The sequence below is a fragment of the Aristolochia californica genome, unplaced genomic scaffold (genome assembly GCF_029961685.1).
Source record: "Aristolochia californica isolate CCGP_79_NKW_82.1479 unplaced genomic scaffold, dmAriCali1.0.hap1 SCAF_7, whole genome shotgun sequence".
Lineage (NCBI taxonomy): Eukaryota > Viridiplantae > Streptophyta > Magnoliopsida > Piperales > Aristolochiaceae > Aristolochia > Aristolochia californica.
This window is the reverse complement of record NW_027182268.1, coordinates 13,997,918-14,018,262: the sequence shown is the minus strand read 5'-3', so window position 1 is coordinate 14,018,262 and position 20,345 is coordinate 13,997,918.

The following is a 20,345-nucleotide window of genomic DNA, read 5'->3' as shown; positions in this document are numbered from 1 at the left end:
AAAAATATCTATTCACACACCACAAATGAACGCAAAAGTTTTGTTATCCAAGTTTGGGAAATTCCATTAGCCCAACCCTATTAAGCTTGGAATTTTAAACGAAGGAGATTTTTTCTACACATGTTTTAAAAATGGATATGCATGCTTGAAACATGTTAAAGATTCAAATGACCTGTGGATCCAAAACTTTTAAAGAGAATAACAAATGCTCATTAAATTCTGAAGAGACGTGCGGTGGGATATTTACCTCAGTCTAACAAGTCATTATTTTGTCCATTTTCAAAAATTTGATCTAACAATCATAGATGATTGTAAAGTGATTTATCATGCGTAACGGGTTATATTTTTGTATGAAATGACTTATGGATTGCAATTCAACACTCAGTTAAAAATCCTCTGCCACCAATTTTTCCCGACGATTGCTAAGCCTGAGATATAAAAACTAAAAAGAGCTTACAATCCCTAAAATTATAGACACTCTTTGGAATTATCTCTCCCTACAATTGTGCATTGTGCTTTTCCATTTTAGATGTACACTTTTTTCTTAAATCAAAACTTTGACTTTTTGCTCTCCCTTCATCCCGAAAACAAACAAGGCAAAAAGCTTACAACAAAATGAAAATTTTATAGTTGATGTATGGAAAAAATTTAAAACAATAACAAATATAAATAAAGAAAATTTATTCACCCAACATTAATGAGCAAAAAAGTTTTGTTATCCAATTTTTGGAAATTCCACTAGTTTAACCCTAATAGCTTGGAATTTTGCAAGAAAGAGATTTCATCCACACATATTTTAAAAATGGATATGCATGTTTGAAACATGTTAAAGATGCAAATGACCTATGGATCCAAAGCTTTTAAAGAGAATAACAAACGCTCATTAAATTCTCTAGTGAACGTGCGGTGGGATACTAGCCCAAGTTAAACAAGTCATTATTTTGCCCATATTCAAAAAGTTGAGCTAACAATCATAGGTGATTGTAAAGTGATTTGTCATGCATAACGGGTTTTATTTTTATAAGAAATGACTTATGGATTTGAAGTCAACACTCAGTGAAAAATCGCCCGCCTCCCCCGTTTCCCGACGATAGCAAAACCTTAGATATAAAAATGAAAGTGTGCATACGATCCCTAAAATATACAGACACTCTTTGGAAATATCTCTCTCTACATTTGTGCATTGTGCATTTCCATTTTAGATGTACACTTTTTTCTTAAATCAGAATTTTGAGTTTTCGCTCCCCCTTCATCCCGTAAACAAAAAAGGCAAAAAAGATCACAACAAAATAAAAATTTTATAGTTGATGTGTGGAAAATAATTAAAATAATAACTAATGTAAATAAAAAATATCTATTCACGCACCACAAATAAACACAAAAGTTTTTTTACCCAAGTTTGGGAAATTCCATTAGCCCAACCCTATTAAGCTTGGAATTTTACGTGAAGGAGATTTTTTCTACACATGTTTTAAAAATGGATAGGCATGCTTGAAACATGTTAAAGATTCAAATGACCTATGGATCCAAAGCTTTTAAAGAGAATAACAAACGCTCATTAAATTCTCAAGTGAATGTGCGGTGGGATACTTACCCAAGTCTAACAAGTCATTATTTTGCCCATTTTCAAAAATTTGATCTAACAATCCTAGATGATTGTAAAGTGATTTATCGTGCGTAACGGGCTATATTTTTGTATGAAATGACTTATGGATTGCAATTCAACACTCAGTTAAAAATCCTCTGCCACCGATTTTTCCCGACGATTGCAAAACCTGAGATATAAAAACTAAAAAGAGCTTACAATCCCTAAAAATTACAGACAGACTTTGGAATTATCTCTCCCTACAATTGTGCATTGTGCTTTTCCATTTTAGATGGACATTTTTTTCTTAAATCAAAACTTTGACCCTTCGCTCTCCCTTCATCCCGAAAACAAACAAGGCAAAAAGCTTACAACAAAATGAAAATTTTATAGTTGATGTATGGAAAAAATTTAAAACAATAACAAATATAAATAAAGAAAATTTATTCACCCAACACAAATGAACACAAACGTTTTGTTATCCAATTTTGGGAAATTCCACTAGTTTAACCCAATAGCTTGGAATTTTCCAAGAAAGAGATTTCATCCACACATGTTTTAAAAATGGATATGCATGTTTGAAACATGATAAAGATGCAAATGAGCTATGGATGCAATGATTTTAAAGAGAATAACAAACGCTCATTAAATTCTCAAGTGAATTTGCGGTGGGATATTTACCGGAGTCAAACTTGCCATTATTTCGCCCATTTGCAAAAAGATGACATGATTAATCATAGGTGATTGTAATGTAATTTATCATGCGTAACGGGCTATATTTTTGTATGAAATGACTTATGGATTGCAATTCAACACTCAGTTAAAAATCCTCCGCAACCCATTTTTCCCGACGATTGCAAAACCTGAGATATAACAACGAAAAGGTGCTTACAATCCCTAAAAATTACAGACACTCTTTGGAATTATCTTTCTCTACATATGTGCATTGTGCATTTCCGTTTTAGATGTACATATTTTTCTTAAATCAAAACTTCGAGTTTTTCGCTCTCACTTCATCCAGTAAACAAAAAAGGCAAATAGATCACAGCAAAATGAAAATTTCATAGTTGATGTACGGAAAAAGTTGAAAGCTAAAAAAAAGTAAATGAAGAAAATTTATTCACACACCACAAATGAACACAAAAGTTTTGTTATCGAAGTTAGGGAAATTCCACTAGTCCAAAACTAATATCTTGGAATTTTACATGAACGAGCTTTTTGATATGCATGCCAAAAACATGTTAAAGATTCAAATGAACTATGGATCCAAAGCTTTTAAAGAGAATAACAAACGCTCATTAAATTCTCAAGTGAACGTGCAATGGGAAATTAGCCCAAGTCAAACAAGCCATTATTTTGCCCATATTCAAAATGTTGAGCTAACAATCATAGGTGATTGTAAAGTGATTTGTCATGCGTAACGGGCTATATTTTTGTAAGAAATGACTTATGGATTTGAAGTCAACACCCAATTAGAAATCGACCGCCTCCCCCGTTTCCCGATGATAGCAAAACCTTAGATATAAAAACGAAAGAGTGCATGCGATCCCTAAAACATATAGACACTCTTTGGAAATATCTCTCTCTACATTTGTGCATTGTGCATTTCCATTTTAGATGTACACTTTTGTCTTAAATCGCAACTTTGAGTTTTCGCTCCCCCTTCATCCCGTAAAAAAAAAAGCAAAAGAGATCACAACAAAATAAAAATTTTATAGTTGATGTGTGGAAAATATTTAAAATAATAACTAATTTAAATAAAAAATATCTATTCACCCACCACAAATGAACACAAAAGTTTTTTTATCCATGTTTGGGAAATTCCATTAGTCCAACCCTATTAAGCTTGGAATTATACATGAAGGATATTTTTTCTACACATGTTTTAAAAATGGATATGCATGCTTGAAACATGTTAAAGTTTCAAATGACCTATGGATCCAAAGCCTTTAAAGAGAATAACAAACGTTGATTAAATTCTCAAGTGAACGTGCGGTGGGATATTTACCCGTGTCTAACAAGTCATTATTTTGCCCATTTTCAAAAATTTGATCTAACAATCATAGATGATTGTAAAGTGATTTAACATGCGTAACGACTATATTTTTGTATGAAATTACTTTTGGATTGCAATTCAACACTCAGTTAAAAATCCTCCGCCACCCATTTTTCCCGATGATTGCAAAACCTGAGATATAATAACCAAAAGGTGCTTACAATCCCTAAAAATTACCGACACTCTTTGGAATTATCTCTTTCTACATATGTGCTTTGTGCATTTCCATTTTAGATGTTAACATTTTTCTTAAATCAAAACTTTGAGTTTTTGGCTCTCCCTTCATCCCGTAAACAAAAAAGGCAAATAGATCACAGCTAAACGAAAATTTCATAGTTGACGTACGGAAAAAGATTAAAACAATAAAAAAAGTAGATAATGAAAGTTTATTCACACACCACAAATGAACACAAAAGTTTTGTTATCCAAGTTTGGAAAATTCCACTAGTCCAAAACTAATATCTTGGAATTTTACATGAAAGAGATTTTTTCTTCACATGTTTTAAAAATGGATATGCATGCCAGAAACATGTTAAAGATTCAAATGACCTATGGATCCAAAGCTTTTAAAGAGAATAACAAACGCTCATTAAATTCTCAAGTGAACGTGCGGTGGGATATTAGGCCGAGTCAAACAAGCCATTATTTTGCCCATATTCAAAAAGTTGAGCTAACAATCATAGGTGATTGTAAAGTGATTTGTCATGCATAAAGGGCTATATTTTTTTAAGAAATGACTTTTGGATTTGAAGACAACACTCAGTTAAAAATCGCCCGCCTCCCCCGTTTCCCGACGATAGCAAAACCTTAGATATAAAAATGAAAGAGTGCATACGATCCCTAAAACATACAGACACTCTATGGAAATATCTCTCTCTACATTTGTGCATTGTGAATTTCCATTTTAGATGTACACTTTTTTCTTAAATCAGAACTTTGAGTTTTCGCTCCCCCTTCATCCCGTAAACAAAAAAGGCAAAAAAGGTCACATCAAAATAAAAATTTTATAGTTGATGTGTGGAAAATATTTAAAGTAATAACTAATGTCAATAAAAAATATCTATTCACACACCACAAATGAACACAAAAGTTTTGTTATCCAAATTTGGGAAATTCCATTAGTCCAACCCTATTAAGCTTGGAATTTTACATGAAGGAGATTTTTTCTACACATGTTTTAAAAATGGATATGCATGCTTGAAACAAGTTAAAGATTCAAATGTCCTATGGACGCAAAGCTTTTAAAGAGAATAACAAACGCTCAATAAATTCTCAAGTGAACGTGCGGTGGAATATTTACCCGAGTCTAACAAGTCATTATTTTGCCCATTTTCAAAAATTTGATCCAACAATCATAGATGATTGTAAAGTGATTTATCATGCGTAACGGGCTATATTTTTGTATAAAATGACTTATGGATTGCAATTCAACACTCAGTTAAAAATCCTCTACCACCAATTTTTCACGATGATTGCAAAACCTTTGATATAAAAACTAAAAAGAGCTAACAATCCCTAAAAATTACAGACACTTTTTGGAATTATCTCTCCCAACAATTGTGCATTGTGCTTTTTCATTTTAGATGTACACTTTTTTCTTAAATCAAATCTTTGACTTTTCGCTTTCCCTTCATCCCGAAAACAACAAAGGGAAAAAGCCTACAACAAAATGGAAATTTTATAGTTGATGTAAGGAAAAAATTTCAAAAAATAAAAACTATAATTAAAGAAAATTTATACACCCAACACAAATGAACACAAACGTTTTGTTATCCAATTTTGGGAAATTTCACTAGTTTAACCCTAATAGCTTGGAATTTTGCAAGAAAGAGATTTCATCCACACATGTTTTAAAAATGGATATGCATGTTCGAAACATGTTAAAGATGCAAATGAGCTCTGGATGCAAAGCTTTTAAAGAGAATAACAAACGCTCATTAAATTCACAAGTGAATTTGCGGGGGGATATATACCGGAGTCAAACATGCCATTATTTTGCCCATTTGCAAAAAGCTGACATAATTAATCATAGGTGATTGGAATGTTATTTATCATGCATAAGAGGCTATATTTTTGTATGAAATGACTGATGGATTGCAATTCAACACTCAGTTAAAAATCCTCCGCAACCCATTTTTCCCGACGAATGCAAAACCTGAGATATAAAAACGAAAAGGTGCTTACAATCCCTAAAAATTAACGACACTCTTTGGAATTATCTCTCTCTACATATGTGCTTTGTGCATTACCGTTTTAGATGTACACATTTTTCTTACATCAAAACTTCGAGTTTTTCGCTCTCCCTTCATCCCGTAAATAAAAAAAGCAAATAGATCACAGCAAAATGAAAATTTCATAGTTGATGTACGGAAAAAGTATAAAACAATAAAAAAAGTAAATGATGAAAATTTATTCACACACTACAAATGAACACAAAAGTTTTGTTATCCAAGTTAGGGAAATTCCACTAGGCCAAAACTAATATCTTGGAATTTTACATGAAGGAGCTTTTACATATGCATGCCAGAAACATGTTAAAGATTCAAATAACCCATGGATCCAAAGCTTTTAAGGAGAATAACAAACGCTCATTAAATTCTCAAGTGAACGTGCAGTGGGACATTAGCCCGAGTCAAACAAGCCATTATTTTGCCCATATTCAAAAAGTTGAGCTAACAATCATAGGTGATTGTAAAGTGATTTGTCATGCGTAACGGGCTATATTTTTGTAAGAAATGACTTATGGATTTGAAGTCAACACCCAGTTAAAAATCGACCGCCTCCCCCATTTCCCGATGATAGCAAAACCTTAGATATAAAAACGAAAGAGTGCATACGATCCCTAAAACATACAGACACTCTTTGGAAATATCTCTCTCTACATTTGTGCATTGTGAATTTCCATTTTAGATGTACACTTTTGTCTTAAATCACTACTTTGAGTTTTCGCTCCCCCTTCATTCCGTAAACAAAAAAAGCAAAAAAGATCACAACAAAATAAAAATTTTATAGTTGATGTGTGGAAAATATTTAAAATAATAACTAATGTCAATAAAAAATATCTATTCACCCACCACAAATGAACACAAAAGTTTTTTAATCCAAGTTTGGGAAATTCCATTAGTCCAACCCTATTAAGCTTGGAATTATACATGAAGGATATTTTTTCTACAAATGTTTTAAAAATGGATATGCATGCTTGAAACATGTTAAAGATTCAAATGACCTATGGATCCAAAGCTTTTAAAGAGAATAACAAACGTTCATTAAATTCTCAAGTGAACGTGCGGTGGGATATTTACCCGTGTCAAACAAGTCATTATTTTGCCCATTTTCAAAAATTTGATCTAACAATCATACATGATTGTAAAGTTATTTATCATTCGTAACGGGCTATAATTTTGTATGAAATGACTTTTGGATTGCAATTCAACACTCAGTTAAAAATCTTCCGCAACCCATTTTTCCCGACGATTGCAAAACCTGAGATATAAAAATGAAAAGGTGCTTACAATCCCTAAAAATTAATGACACTCTTTGGAATTATCTCTCTCTACATATGTGCTTTGTGCATTTCCGTGTTAGATGTACACATTTTTCTTCAATCAAAACTTCGAGTTGTTCGCTCTCCCTTCTTCCCGTAAACCAAAAAGGCAAATAGATCACAGCAAAATGAAAATTTTATAGTTGATGTATGGAAAAAATTTAAAACAATAACAAATATAAATAAAGAAAATTTATTCACCCAACACAAATGAACACAAACGTTTTGTTATCCAATTTTGGGAAATTCCACTAGTTTAACCCTAATAGCTTGGAATTTTGCAAGTAGGAGCTTTTTTCTACACAGGTTTTAAAAATGGATATGCATGCCAGAAACATGTTAAAGATTCAAATGACCTATGGATCCAAAGCCTTTAACGAGAATAACAAACGCTCATTAAATTCTCAAGAGAACGTGCGGTGGGATATTTTCCCAAGTCAAACAAGCCATTATTGTGCCCATATTCAAAAAGTTGAGCTAACAATCATAGGTAATTGCAAAGTGATTTGTCATGCATAACGGGCTATATTTTTGTAAGAAATGACTTATGGATTTGAAGTCAACACTCAGTTAAAAATCGCCCGCCTCCCCCGTTTCCCGACAATTGCAAAAAATTAGATATAAAAACGAAAGAGTGCATACGATCCCTAAAACATATAGACACTCTTTGGAAATATCTCTCTCTACATTTGTGCATTGTGCATTTCCATTTTAGATGTACACTTTTTTTTAATTCAGAACTTTGAGTTTTCGCTCCCCCTTCATCCCGTAAACAAAAAAGGCAAAAAAGATCACAAAAAAATAAAAATTTTAAAGTTGATGTATGGAAATTATTTAAAATAATAACTAATGTAAATAAAAAATATCTATTCACACACCACAAATGAACACAAAAGTTTTCTTATCCAAGTTTGGGAAATTCAATTAGTCCAACCCTATTAAGCTTGGAATTTTACATGGAGAAGATTTTTTCTACACATGTTTTTAAAATGGATATGCATATTTGAAACATGTTAAAGATGCAAATGAGCTATGGATGCAAAGCTTTTAAAGAGAATAACAAACGCTCATTAAATTCTCAAGTGAACTTGCGGTGGGATATTTACCCGAGTCAAACATGCCATTGTTTTGCCCATTTGAAAAAAGCTGACATAATTAATCATAGATGATTGTAATGAGATTTATCATGTGTAATGGGCTTTAAATTTGTATGAAATGACTTATGGATTGCAGTTCAACACTCAGTTAAAAATCCTCCGCAACCCATTTTTCCTGACGATTGCAAAACCTTAGATATAAAAACGAAAAGCTGCTTACAATCCCTAAAAATTACAGACACTCTTTGTAATTATCTCTCTCTACATATGTGCATTGTGCATTTCCGCTTTAGATGTACACATTTTTCTTAAATAAGTACTTTGAGTTTTTCGCTATCCCTTCATTCCGTAAATAAAAAAGGTAAATAGATCACAGCAAAATGAAAATTTCATAGTTGATGTATGGAAAAAGTTTAAAACAATAAAAAAAGTAAATGAAGAAAATTTATTCACTCACCACAAATGAACACAAAAGTTTTGTTATCCAAGTTTGGGAAATTCCACTAGTCCAAAACTAATATCTTGGAATTTTACATGAAGGAAATTTTTTCTACACATGTTTTAAAAATGGATATGCATGCCAGAAACTTGTTAAAGATTAAAATGACCTATGGATCCAAAGCTTTTAAAGAGAATAACAAACACTCATTAAATTCTCATATGAACGTGTGGTGCGATATTTGCTCGTGTCAAACAAGCCACTATTTTGCCCATATTCAAAAAGTTGAGCTAACAATCATCGATGATTGTAAAGTGATTTGTCATGCGCAACGGGCTATATTTTTTTAAGAAATGACTTATGGATTTGAAGTCAACACTCAGTTAAAAATCGTCCGCCTCCCCAGTTTCCCGACGATTTCAAAAACTTAGATATAAAAACGAAAAAGTGCATACGATCCCTAAAACATTTAGACACTCTTTGGAAATATCTCTCTCTATATTTGTGCATTGTGCATTTCCATTTTAGATGTACACTTTTTTTTAATTCAGAGCTTTGAGTTTTCGCTCCCCCTTCATCCCGTAAACAAAAAAGGCAAAAAAGATCACAACAAAATAAAAATTTTATAGTTGATGTGAGGAAAATATTTAAAATAATAACTAATGTAAATAAAAAATATCTATTCACACACCACAAATGAACACAAAATTTTGTTATCCAAGTTTGGGAAATTCCATAAGTCCAACCCTATTAAGCTTGGAATTTTACATGAAGGAGATTTTTTCTACACATGTTTTAAAAATGGATATGCATGCTTGAAACATGTTAAAGATTCAAATGACCTATGGATCCAAAGCTTTTAAATAGAATAACAAATGCTCGTTAAATTCTCAAGTGAACGTGCGGTGGGATATTTACCCGAGTTTAACAAGTCATTATTTTGCCCATTTTCAAAATTTTTATCTAACAATCATAGATGATTGTAAAGTTATTTATCATGCATAACCGGCAATATTTTTGTATGAAATGACTTATGGATTGCAATTCAACACTCAGTTAAAAATCCTCTGCCACCAATTTTTCCCGACGATTGCAAAACCTGAGATATAAAAACTAAAAAAGAGCTTACAATCCCTAAAAATTACAGACAATCTTTGGAATTATCTCTCCCTACAATTGTGCATTGTGCTTTTCCATTTTAGATGCACACTTTTTTCTTAAATCAAAACTTTGACTTTTCGCTCTCCCTTCATCCCGAAAACAAACCAGGCAAAAAGCTTAAGACAAAATGAAAATTTTATAGTCGATGTATGGTAAAAATTTAAAAAAATTAAAAACATAAATAAAGAAAATTTATTCACCCAACACAAATGAACGCAAAAGTTTTATTATCCAATTTTGGGAAATTTCACTAGTTTAACCCTAATAGCTTGGAATTTTGCAAGAAAGAGATTTCATCCACACATGTTTTAAAAATGCATATGCATGTTTGAAACATGTTAAAGATGCAAATGAGCTATGGATGCAAAGCTTTTAAAGAGAATAACAAACGCTCATAAAATTCTCAAGTGAACTTGGCGTGGGTTATTTACCCGAGTCAAACATGCCATTATTTTGCCCATTTGAAAAAAGTTGACATAATTAATCATAGATGATTGTAATGTGATTTATCATGCGTAACGGGATATAATGACTTATGGATTGCAATTCAACACTCAGTTAAAAATCCTCCGCATCCCATTTTCCCGACGATTGCAAAACCTGAGATATAAAAACGAAAAGGTGCTTACAATCCCTAAAAATTACCGACACTCTTTGGAATTATCTCTCTCTACATGTGTGCATTTTGCATTTCCGTTTTAGATGTACACATTTGTTTTAAATCAAAACTTCGAGTTTTTCGCTCTCCCTTCATCCCGTAAACAAAAAAGGCAAATAGATCACAGCAAAATGAAAATTTCATAGTTGATGTACTGAAAAAGTTTACAACAATAAAAAAAGTGAATGAAGAAAATTTATTCACACACCACAAATGAACACAAAAGTTTTGTTATCCTAATTTGGGAAATTCCACTAGTCCAAAACTAATATCTTGGAATTTTACATGAAGGAGATTTTTTCTACACATGTTTTAAAAATGGATATGCATGCTAGAAACATGTTAAAGATTCAAATGACCTTTGGATCCAAATCTTTTAAAGAGAATAAAAAACGCTCATTAAATTCTCAAGTGAACATGCGTTGGGATATTTGCACGAGTCAAAAGAGCCATTATTTTGCCCATATTCAAAAAGTTGACCTAACAATCATAGATGATTGTAAAGTGATTTTTCATGCATAACGGGCTCTATTTTTGTAAGAAATGACTTATGATTTTGAAGTCAACACTCAGTTAAAAATCGCCTGCCTCCCCCGTTTCCCAACGATTGCAAAACCTTACATATAAAAACTAAAAAAGTGCATACGATCCCTAAAACATACATACACTCTTAGGAAATATCTCTCTCTACATTTGTGCATTGTGCATTTCCATTTTAGATGTACACTTTTTTCTTAAATCAGAACTTTGAGTTTTCGCAGCCCCTTCATCCCGTATACAAAAAAGGCAAAAAAGATCACAACAAAATAAACATTATAGAGTTTATGATTGGAAAATATTTAAAATAATAACTAATGTAAATAAAAAATATCTATTCACACACCACAAATGAACACAAAAGTTTTGTTATCCAAGTTTGGGAAATTCCACTAGTCCAAAACTAATATCTTGGAATTTTACATGAAGGAGATTCTTTCTACACATGTTTTAAAAATAGATATGCATGCCAGAAATATGTTAAAGATTCAAATGACCTATGGATCCAAATCTTTTAAAGAGAATAACAAACACTCATTAAATTCTAGAGTGAACGTGCGGTGGGATATTTGGTCGAGTCAAACAAGCCATGATTTTGCCCATATTCAAAAACTTGAGCTAAGAATCATAGATGATTGTAAAGTGATTTTTCATGCGTAACGGACTATATTTTTGTAAGAAATGACTTATGGATTTGAAGTCAACAGTCAGTTAAAAATCGCCCACCTCCCCCATTTCCCGACGATTGCAAAACCTTACATATAAAAACGAAAAAAAGTGCATAGGATCCCTAAAACGTACATACACTCTTTGGAAATATCTCTCTCTACATTTGTGCATTGTGCATTTCCATTTTAGATTTTACGCTTTTTTCTTAAATCAGAACTTTGAGTTTTCGCTCCTGCTTCATCCCGTAAACAAAAATGGGAAAAAAGATCACAACAAAATAAAATTTTTATAGTTGATGTGTGGAAAATATTTAAAATAATAAGTAATGTAAATAAAAAATATCTATTCACACACCACAAATGAACACAAAAGTTTTGTTATCCAAGTTTGGGAAATTCCATTAGTCCAACCCTATTAAGCTTGGAATTTTACATGAAGGAGATTTTTTCTACACATGTTTTAAAAATGGATATGCATGCTTGAGACATGTTAAAGATTCAAATGACCTATGGATCCAAACCTTTTAAAGAGAATAACAAACGCTGTTGCACAAACCTTTTAGTCGCAGTTGCACATTTCGAAAATTTACCTAGGCCAATCTTTTACTCTCTTTCTGTGTTTTCTCATCAAAATCGAAAGTATTGAATCGTGTCTGGAAATAGTGAAGTTGTGTCTCCTATTATAGATAATAATAAATCTATTGATGAGAATGGCCAATCTAGTCCCATTACTTCTGTCGAGTTAAATAAAAAAATTTAATTTTTGATGTGGTCAAGAGCCATAGAAATTTATGTTGGATCTTAGAACAAAATGAAATATCTCACTACGGTACCTCCTATCAATCCTTCCTTTGCTTGGAAAGCTGAAAATTCTCAAGTCATGACTTAGTTGATTAATAGCATGGAGTTGAATATAATTAATTAAGTCAATCATTGTAAAAATGCATATGATATAAGAATATATCTCAATAAAAGTTATATGTCACATGTATATGACCTATATCAAACTTCTTATCTCTTCTGCTATTGTGAAAGGTGAGTCTTTTGCCTTGAATACGTCCTATACATCTGATTTAATGTAAAAGACTCCAAATTTTAAAGGCAAAGGGGAGGATAGGGTTAGGGATTTAGACCTTGTATTTGTTATTGGAAAACAAATCATGTTCCTAACAAGTGTAGGGCAAAGTATGGGAGGCCCCCTCGAGCTAATGCTACTAAACAAGGGTTAGGTTCCTCTATTGGTACTAGTATTCCTTGGCCTGAATATACGCTAGTTATAAGGAAGAGCTCCAACATATTATGCAGCAATGTATAGCAACCTCTTCCTCGACACTAGCATCCAACTAGTCATGGCATCCGTGGGTCAGTCTACTCGCAATTAGGTAATTCAGCTTTTTATTCTCATCTTGCCTCCTCTTGGGTGATTGATTTGGGTGCTTCGACTCAGATGTCAAATAATTCTCATATTTTTTCATCTTTATAGTCATGTTCTTCTTTCTAAAATGTTACTCTAGCTTATGGGTCCACATATAGCGTTGTAGGAGAAGGTCAAGTTCAATCAACATTCTCTTTGTCCCTTAAGTCTGTTATGCATGTCCACATATTTCTTGTCAATTTACTTTCAGTTAGTCAACTTACTAAATGATCGAAGTATTTTGTAACTTTTTTTCTCCTTCCTTGTGTGTCTATTAGAGACGAAGAATGGGGAAAATGTTACTATTGTCTATACATACTAGATCACATGATAACTCCTTCCCTTCTGCACTTTAGACAATAGTAACTCCATTAGATTGTTCATCTTTGGCATCCCTCCTTAGACAAGTTGAAAGTGATGGTTTCATCAAATAAAGTTTCAAGTCCTTTATTATGTGGGTCTTGTCGACTTGATTTACATCATAGGAGTGTTTATCAGAATTAGTATCTTTTCCAACTTGATGTTAAGAATGCTTTTGTGCATGATGATTTGTTTGAGGAGGTTTATATGAGCAACTACACATTGCTCAGGGAGAGAAGAGTAAAGTTTGTCTACTTCACTGGACCACTTACAGTCTTAAGCAAAGTCCTCAAGTCTGATTTGATAAGTTTAATTGTGTGGTTATAGAGTTTGGTTTGTTTAGAAGTTATTATGATCATTTGGTATTTGTGTTGAAGCAACAAATAGGTATTATTATTATTTTTTGTATATGAGTCTTAAGCAGTCCACAAGTCTGATTTGATAAGTTTAGTTGTGTAGTTATAGATTTTTGTTTGTTTAGAAGCCTGAGATATAAAAACCTGAGATATAAAAACTAAAAAGTGCTTACAGTCCCTAAAAATTACAGACACTCTTTGGAATTATCTCTCCCTACTATTGTGCATTGTGCTTTTCCATTTTAGATGGACACTTTTTTCTTAAATCAAAACTTTGACTCTTCGCTCTCCCTTCATCCCGAAAACAAACAAGGCAAAAAGCTTACAACAAAATGAATATTTTATAGTTGATGTATGGAAAAAATTTAAAACAATAACAAATATAAATAAAAAAAATTTATTCACCCAACAAAAAATGAACACAAAAGTTTTGTTATCCAATTTTGGGAAATTCCACTAGTTTAACCCTAATAGCTTGAATTTTGCAAGAAAGAGATTTCATCCACACATGTTTTAAAAATGGGTATGCATTTTTGAAACATGTTAAAGATGCAAATGAGCAGTGGATGCAAAGCTTTTAAAGAGAATAACAAACGCTTATTAAATTCTCAAGTGAACTTGGCGTGGGATATTTACACGAGTCAAACATGCCATTATTTTGCCCATTTGGAAATAGCTGACATAATTAATCCTAGATGATTGTAATATGATTTATCATGCGTAATGGGCTATATTTATGTTTAAACTGACTTATTGATTGCAATTCAACACTCAGTTAAAAATCCTCCGCAACCCATTTTTCCCGACGATTGCAAAACCTGAGATATAAAAACGAAAAGGTGCTTACAATCCCTAAAAATTATAGACACTCTTTGGAATTATCTCTCTCTACATATGTGTGTTGTGCATTTCCGATTTAGATGTACACATTTTTCTTAAATCAAAACTTCGAGTTTTTCGCTCTCCCTTCATCTCGTGAACAAAAAAGGCAAATAGACCACAGCAAAATGAAAATTTCATAGTTGATGTGCGGAAAAAGTTTAAAACAATAACAAAAGTAAATGTAGAAAATTTATTCACATACCACAAATGAACACAAAAGTTTTGTTATCCAAGTTTGGGAAATTCCACTAGTCCAAAACTAATATCCTCAAATTTTACATGAAGGAGATTTTTTCTACACATGTTTTAAAAATGGATATGCATGCAAGAAACATGTTAAAGGTTCAAATGACCTATGGATCCAAAGCTTTTAAAGATTATAACAAACGCTCATTAAATTCTCAAGTGAACATGCGGTGGGATATTAGCCCGAGTCAAATAAGCCATTATTTTGCCCATATTCAAAAAGTTGAGCTAACAATCATAGATGATTGTAAAGTGATTTGTCATGTGTAACGGGCTATATTTTTTTAAAGAAATGACTTATGGATTTGAAGTCAACACTCAGTTAAAAATCGCCCGCCTCCCCCGTTTCCCGACGATTACAAAACCTTAGATATAAAAACGAAAAAAGTGCATATGATCCCTAAAACATACAGACACTCTTTGCAAATATCTCTCTCTACATTTGTGCATGTGCATTTCCATTTTAGATGTACACTTTTTTATTAAATCAGAACATTGAGTTTTCGCTCCCCCTTCAACCCGTAAACAAAAAAGGCAAAAAAGATCAACAAAAAATAAAAATTTTATAGTTGATGTGTGGAAAATATTTAAAATAATAACTAATGTAAATAAAAAATATCTATTCACACACCACAAATGAATGCAAAAGTTTTGTTATCCAAGTTTGGGAAATTCCATTAGCCCAACCCTATTAAGCTTGGAATTTTACATGAAGGAGATTTTTTCTACACATGTTTCAAAAATGGATATGCATGCTTGAAACATGTTAAAGATTCAAATGACCTATGGATCCAAAGCTTTTAAAGAGAATAACAAATGCTCATTAAATTCTGAAGAGACGTGCGGTGGGATATTTACCTGAGTCTAACAAGTCATTATTTTGCCCATTTTCAAAAATTTGATCTAACAATCATAGATGATTGTAAAGTGATTTATCATGCGTAACGGGCTATATTTTTGTATGAAATGACTTATGGATTGCAATTCAACACTCAGTTAAAAATCCTCTGCCACCAATTTTCCTGACGATTGCTAAACCTGAGATATAAAAACTAAAAAGAGCTTACAATCCCTAAAATTATAGACACTCTTTGGAATTATCTCTCCCTACAATTGTGCATTGTGCTTTTCCATTTTAGATGTACACTTTTTTCTTAAATCAAAACTTTGACTTTTTGCTCTCCCTTCATCCCGAAAACAAACAAGGCAAAAAGCTTACAACAAAATGAAAATTTTATAGGTGATGTATGGAAAAAATTTAAAATAATAACAAATATAAATAAAGAAAATTTATTCACCCAACACAAATGAACACAAACGTTTTGTTATCCAATTTTGGGAAATTCCACTAGTTTAACCCTAATAGCTTGGAATTTTCCAAGAAAGAGATTTCATCCACACATGTTTTAAAAATGGATATGCATGTTTGAAACATGTTAAAGATGCAAATGAGCTATGGATGCAATGATTTTAAAGAGAATAACAAACGCTCATTAAATTCTCAAGTGAATTTGCGGTGGGATATTTACCGGAGTCAAACATGCCATTATTTTGCCCATTTGCAAAAAGATGACATGATTAATCATAGGTGATTGTAATGTGATTTATCATGCGTAACGGGCTATATTTTTGTATGAAATGACTTATGGATTGCAATTTAACGCTCAGTTAAAAATCCTCCACAACCCATTTTTCCCGATGATTGCAAAACCTGAGATATAAAAACGAAAAGGTGCTTACAATCCCTAAAAATTACAGACACTCTTTGGAATTATCTTTCTCTACATATGTGCATTGTGCATTTCCATTTTAGATGTACATATTTTTCTTAAATCAAAACTTCGAGTTTTTCGCTCTCCCTTCATCCAGTAAACAAAAAAGGCAAATAGAACACAGCAAAATGAAAATTTCATAGTTGTTGTACAAAAAAAGTTGAAAACAATAAAAAAAGTATATGAAGAAAATTTATTCACACCCCACAAATGAACACAAAAGTTTTGTTATCCAAGTTAGGGAAATTCCACTAGTCCAAAACTAATATGTTGGAATTTTACATAAAGGAGCTTTTTGATATGCATGCCAGAAAGATGTTAATGATTCAAATGACCTATGGATCCAAAGCTTTTAAAGAGAATAAAAAACGCTCATTAAATTCTCAAGTGAACGTGCAGTGGGATATTAGCCCGTGTCAAACAAGCCATTATTTTGCCCATATTCAAAAAGTTGAGCTAACAATCATAGGTGATTGTAAAGTGATTTGTCATGCGTAAGGGGCTATATTTTTGTAAGAAATGACTTATGGATTTGAAGTCAACACCCAGTTAAAAATCGACCGCCTCCCCCGTTTCCCGATGATAGCAAAACCTTAGATATAAAAACGAAAGAGTGCATACGATCCCTAAAACATACAGACACTCTTCGGAAATATCTCTCTCTACATTTGTGCAATGTGCATTTCCATTTTAGATGTACACTTTTGTCTTAAATCACAACTTTGAGTTTTCGCTCCCCCTTCATCCCGTAAACAAAAAAAGCAAAAAAGATCACAACAAAATAAAACTTTTATAGTTGATGTGTGGAAAATATTTAAAATAATAACTAATGTAAATAAAAAATATCTATTCACCCACCACAAATGAACACAAAAGTTTTTTTATCCAAGTTTGGGAAATTCCATTAGTGCAACCCTATTAAGCTTGGAATTATACATGAAGGATATTTTTTCTACACAATCTTTAAAAATGGATATGCATGCTTGTAACATGTTAAAGATTCAAATGACCTATGGATCCAAAAATTTTAAAGAGAATAACAAACGTTCATTAAATTCTCAAGTGAACGTGCGGTGGGATATTTACCCGTGTCTAACAAGTCATTATTTTGCCCATTTTCAAAAATTTGATCTAACAATCATAGTTGATTGTAAAGTGATTTGTCATGCATAACGGGCTATATTTTTGGAAAAAATGACTTATGGATTTGAAGTCAACACTCAGTTAAAAATCGCCCGCCTCCCCCGTTTCCCGACGATTGCAAAACTTTGATATAAAAACGAAAGAGTGCATACGATCCCTAAAACATACAGACCCTATTTGGAAATATCTCTCTCTACATTTGTGCATTGTGCATTTCCATTTTAGATATACACTTTAATCTTAAATCAGAACTTTGAGTTTTCGCTCCCCCTTCATCCCGTAAACAAAAAAAGCAAAAAAGATCACAACAAAATAAAAATTTTTTAGTTGATGTGTGGAAATTATTTAAAATAATAACTAATGTAAATAAAAAATATCTATTCACACACCACAAATGAACACAAAAGTTTTCTTATCCAAGTTTGGGAAATTCCATTAGTCCAACCCTATTAAGCTTGGAATTTTACATGGAGAAGATTTTTTCTACACATGTTTTTAAAATGGATATGCATGTTTGAAACATGTTAAAGATGCAAATGAGCTGTGGATGCAAAGCTTTTAAAGAGAATAACAAACGCTCATTAAATTCTCAAGTGAACTTGCGGTGGGATATTTACCCGAGTCAAACATGCCATTATTTTGCCCACTTGAAAAAAGCTGACATAATTAATCATAGATGATTGTAATGTGATTTATCATGTGTAACGGGCTTTAAATTTGTATGAAATGACTTATGGATTGCAATTCAACACTCAGTTAAAAATCCTCCGCAACCCATTTTTCCCGACGATTGCAAAACCTGAGATATAAAAATAAAAAGCTGCTTACAGTCCCTAAAAATTACAGACACTCTTTGGAATTATCTCTCTCTACATATGTGCATTGTGTATTTCCGTTTTAGATGTACACATTTTTCTTAAATCAAAACTTTGAGTTTTTCGCTCTCCCTTCATTTCGTAAATAAAAAAGGTAAATAGATCACAGCAAAATGAAAATTTCATAGTTGATGTATGGAAAAAGTTTAAAACAATAAAAAAAGTAAATGAAGAAAATTTATTCACTCACCTCAAATGAACACAAAAGTTTTGTTATCCAAGTTTGGGAAATTCCACTAGTCCAAAACTAATATCTTGGAATTTTACATGAAGGGGATTTTTTCTACACATGTTTTAAAAATGGATATGCACGCCAGAACTTGTTAAAGATTAAAATGACCTATGGATCCAAAGCTTTTAAAGAGAATAACAAACGCTCATTAAATTCTCATATGAACGTGTGGTGGGATATTTGCCCGAGTCAAACAAGCCATTATTTTGCCCATATTCAAAAAGCTGAGCTAACAATTATAGATGATTGTAAAGTGATTTTTCATGCGCAACGGGCTATATTTTTGTAAGAAATGACTTATGGATTTGAAGTCAACACTCAGTTAAAAATCGCCCGCCTCCCCCATTTCCCGACAATTGCAAAAACTTAGATTTAAAAATGAAAAAGTGCATACGATCCCTAAAACATATAGACACTCTTTTGAAATATCTCTCTCTACATTTGTGCATTGTGCATTTCCATTTTAGATGTACACTTTTTTTTAATTCAGAACTTTGAGTTTTCGCTCCCCCTTCATCCCGTAAACTAAAAAGGCAAAAATGATCACAACAAAATAAAAATTTTATAGTTGATGGGAGGAAAATATTTAAAATAATAACTAATTTAAATAAAAAATATCTATTCAAAAACCACAAATGAACACAAAAGTTTTGTTATCCAAGTTTGGGAAATTCCATTAGTCCAACCCTATTAAGCTTGGAATTTTACATGAAGGAGATTTTTTCTACACATGTTTTAAAAATGGATATGCATGCTTGAAACATGTTAACGATTCAAATGACCTATGGATCCAAATCTTTTAAAGAGAATAACAAACACTCATTAAATTCTCAAAGTGAATGTGCGGTGGGATATTTTACCCGAGTCTAACAAGTCATTATTTTGCCCATTTTCAAAAATTTTATCTAACAATCATAGATGATTGTAAAGTTATTTATCATGCATAACCGGCTATATTTTTGTATGAAATGACTTATGGATTGCAATTCAACACTCAGTTAAAAATCCTCTGCCACCAATTTTTCCCGACGATTGCAAAACCTGAGATATAAAAACTAAAAAAGAGCTTAGAATCCCTAAAAATTACAGACACTCTTTGGAATTATCTCTCTCTACAATTGTGCATTGTGCTTTTCCATTTTAGGTGCACACTTTTTTCTTAAATCAAAACTTTGACTTTTCGCTCTCCCTTCATCCCGAAAACAAACCAGGCAAAAAGCTTAAGACAAAATGAAAATTTTATAGTTGATGTATGGAAAAAATTTAAAACAATTAAAAACATAAATAAAGAAAATTATTTCACCCAAAACAAATGAACGC